We start from the raw sequence: 3,497 nt of genomic DNA, 5'->3' as shown, positions 1-3,497 counted from the left end.
CTCAAATGTGAAAGATGTGCTTCTAATTGGAAGCAAAATCTTTGTCTTCAACATATAACATTCTCTAAAAACAAACAAACAAACAAACCAAAACACTGTGCTCATTAGATTTCAACCAGTTTATATTAAAAGTGGTTTCCCAAAGCAACGGGAAGCTTGTACGTTCTAAAATTTAATAATGTTATTTTATAGCTTAGAATCCAAAGATGATTTATAGATGAGTTATTATTAACTTCACCTCATTAGGAGTAAAGATCATAATGTTTTTCTCCTGCCACGCCTTGGTAACTTCTATTGATGAGATGTATTGCAAGATGTGTTTGAGTTCTCTAAGTTAATAACATAAACAAAGTGTTAGGCAAATGTTTAAGACTGTGGTAAAGAGAAGGGGGAAATATGACAATAAAGAAGTAACAACAGTTATATTTAGTGGATACACACACACATACACACACCCACAGTGGGAGTGCTACAGCAAAGTTGGGATCTGTTAGATATTACAAACCTCAGACCTAAGGAGTTAAGAGTCCCATAGAAGAGATTGACAATTCATTCCATAAGTATTTGCCAGAATGAGGTGCGTTCTTAGGTTCAACGTGTCAACACATGTCATCAAACACACAAACTTTACCTTAAGATTCTATTATTTTGCAAAGAATATGAGTTTTGAAAAAGCTCAATCTGAAAAGAAAAAGTGTCCTCAAGCACCACCACTAGGTGGGGTAACCACTATTACATTTTAGGGCGTCTTTTCACCGCTGTTAAAGTAAGCACAGCAAACGACACAAAAATAAGGGGTGGGCACAGAGGGTAAATCTGCCGCCTGCTCCCACATCCCTTATGGTCCCTGGCTTGAGCTCAGGCTGTTCCACTTTGGACCCAGTTCCCTGCTAATGTGCCTGATGAGCCAAGTGCTTGGGCCCCTGTACCCACGTGGGAGACCCAGAGGAAACTCCTGGTTCCTGGCTTTGGCCTGGCCCTGCCCCGACCATGGTGGCTATTTGTGGAGTGAACCAGCAGATGGAAGACTTCTTCTCTCTTTGTCTCTCTCTCTGTAACTGCCTTTCACATAAATAAAAATAAATCTTTTCTTTTAAAGGAAAAAAAAATCTGATTTTAATTTACTCCTGATTTTCATTAAACTTCTAAGCCTCAGCTTAGGATAGCAGGATCACAATTCCTTTCCCCAGTAACTAACATGCAGATGGTTTCATATCCCAAAAGGGAAGTTCAAATTACCATGCTGTAGACTTTCTAGGACTGCACTCCCGCAGTGTTCCTTTGTAGAGGAGCCAGGACAACCCGGACACTCCTGTCTTCGCTGTCCTAGCTATACACATCATGCTTTTCGATATACGCCAGACAAGATCTGGTCCAAGGAGCGGGTGACGTCGTTAGCGATCCACTCATTCACCAGGTGAGTGCTGCTCCGGTGCTTCCACAGCACATCAGACTCACAGATAAATCTCTGGGCGTCATTTCCGGCTCCAATAACACACCGGAGCCCTTAGCCACAGTGTGGGCGTTATCCTCACTCTTCCACATTTGGGAACGCAAAAGGGCTCCAGTAAATCTGCCCCACACAGCAGCTTCACCTTTGGCACACCTTTTGCTTGTGGCTTCAGGGGTTATTTTCTGAATGGAACTTGGTCTTCGTGGCGCCCACTTGCTCTCCGCCCAGACCTCGCCAGCACCAGAGAGCTCTGCTGCTGATCACAGCGGCCACCGCTGGCTTCCCTTGATGGTGTCTTAGCACCTCCACGGTCTCCACTCGCTCTTTCTGAGGGCTTTTCCAGGTATGACTCCCACCTATTCTGAATGCTTAGTGGCCGGCTCTGCCATGGCAACGCGGAGGTGGGCAGGGATGAGCCCCTTCTTATTTGCATCATCTACTCTGACAATTTTATATTTTCCTGTCTCACTCATGGAGACCCCGGCCAGCTCCAACAACTTGAGGTGCATGTTAGTGATAGCATTGAAGGAACCGAAAGCAAGGAGAACCCCTTCGGTCTTCTCTGAGTTGGCCATGGTAAGATTTTGAAGCTGTCAATCTAAATGGAATCCTCCAGAACCTCCCTTGTTGATTTTACAAAGGAAGTTCTTTGCAGTTGAAGTGTTTTTTGCAAGATCGGCTACTGGAACCATTTAGACTAGCGAGTCAACAATCTTCTCTAAGGTGGACCGGAAAAGTAGCTTCCTCTCGGAATTGTAATTTTGCCCCTAGAGACCACCTGCGACTGGCACAGCAGCTAGGGGAACATCAGGGCTGCACCCTTATTCACTCCCAGAGCTAAAAATACATCTTTAAAAAGAAAACAAGGGGCCGGCGCAGCAGGTAAAGCCGCCGCCTGCAATGCTGGCACTCCATTTGGGCGCCAGTTCTAGTCCTGGCTGCTCCACTTCCTATCCAGCTCTCTGCTGTGGCCTGGGAAAGCAACAGAGGATGGCTCAAGTCCTTGGGCCCTGCATCCACATGGGAAACCCAGAAGGAGCTCCTGGCTGCAGATCGGCCCATCTCCTGCCATTGTGGCCATCTGGGGAGTGAACCAGCAGATGGAAGGCCTCTTTCTCTCTCTACCTCTGCCTCTCTGTAACTTTGCCTTTCAAATAAATTAATTAATTAAAAAAAGAAAGAAAACAAAAATGGTAGCACATAATGCGAAGTCAGTATGGCATATTACCTGGTAGCATGGACTTCACACAACACTACCAAATTCCAATCTGAGCTCTGTCACTTGCTAACTACATTGCCTTTTGCAAGTTTCTGCACATCTCAGTATCAAAATTTTCTAATCCTTAAAATGATAATAATATTAGTACATACCTCATAGCATTTTTGTGAAAATGAATACTCAGGAGCTAGCGCTGTGGCTAGTGGGTAAAGCTGCTGCCTGCAGTGCCAGCATCTTGTGTGGGGCAACAGTTGGAGACCTGGCTGCTCCACTTCCGAACTAGCTCTCTGCTATGGCCTGGGAAAGCAGTGGAAGATGGCCCAAGTCCTTGGACTCCTGCGTCCACATGGGAAGACCTAGAGGAAGCTTCTGCCTCCTGGATCATGGCTTTAAGGATCAGCACAGCTCCAACTATTGTGACCAACTGGGGAGTGAACCAGTGGTTGGAAGACCTCTCTCTCTCTCTCTCTCTCTCTGCCTCTCCTTCTCTCGAAATTTCTGTAACTCTGATTTTCACATAAATAAATAAATAAATCTTTAAAAACAAAAAAAGAAAATTAATACTCAAATCACAACACAGGGCATGGTAAAATCTCAGTAAATGCTAACTATTATTATGTACATTGTGTTATTTCACTGAAGATTATATTGGAGACCTCCTTCCCCCACCTCACTTTTTTTCAAAGCCTGAATAGTATTCCACAGTATGAATTTGTTTTCATTCATGTAGTACATTCTCCTGCTTGTTATTGGACATATACAGATTGCCCCCAATGTATTCACAAATAATGCTGCAAATAATATCTTTGTACCTAGATTTCAGTA

At 44.3% G+C, this 3,497-nt stretch overlaps 1 pseudogene; it reads right to left on the bottom strand.

Annotated features, from left to right (window-relative positions):
• Positions 1–1,254: 1,254 nt before the first annotated feature.
• On the bottom strand, positions 1,255–2,028 carry LOC100349654 (nicotinamide/nicotinic acid mononucleotide adenylyltransferase 1 pseudogene; annotated as a pseudogene).
• Between the last annotated feature and the right edge of the window lie 1,469 nt (positions 2,029–3,497).

The sequence above is a fragment of the Oryctolagus cuniculus genome, chromosome 11 (genome assembly GCF_051225735.1).
Source record: "Oryctolagus cuniculus isolate XC-2025 breed Fujian yellow rabbit chromosome 11, ASM5122573v1, whole genome shotgun sequence".
Taxonomy (NCBI): domain Eukaryota; kingdom Metazoa; phylum Chordata; class Mammalia; order Lagomorpha; family Leporidae; genus Oryctolagus; species Oryctolagus cuniculus.
The sequence above is the reverse complement of the archived record's forward strand: the minus strand, read 5'-3'. Positions and strand labels throughout refer to the sequence as shown.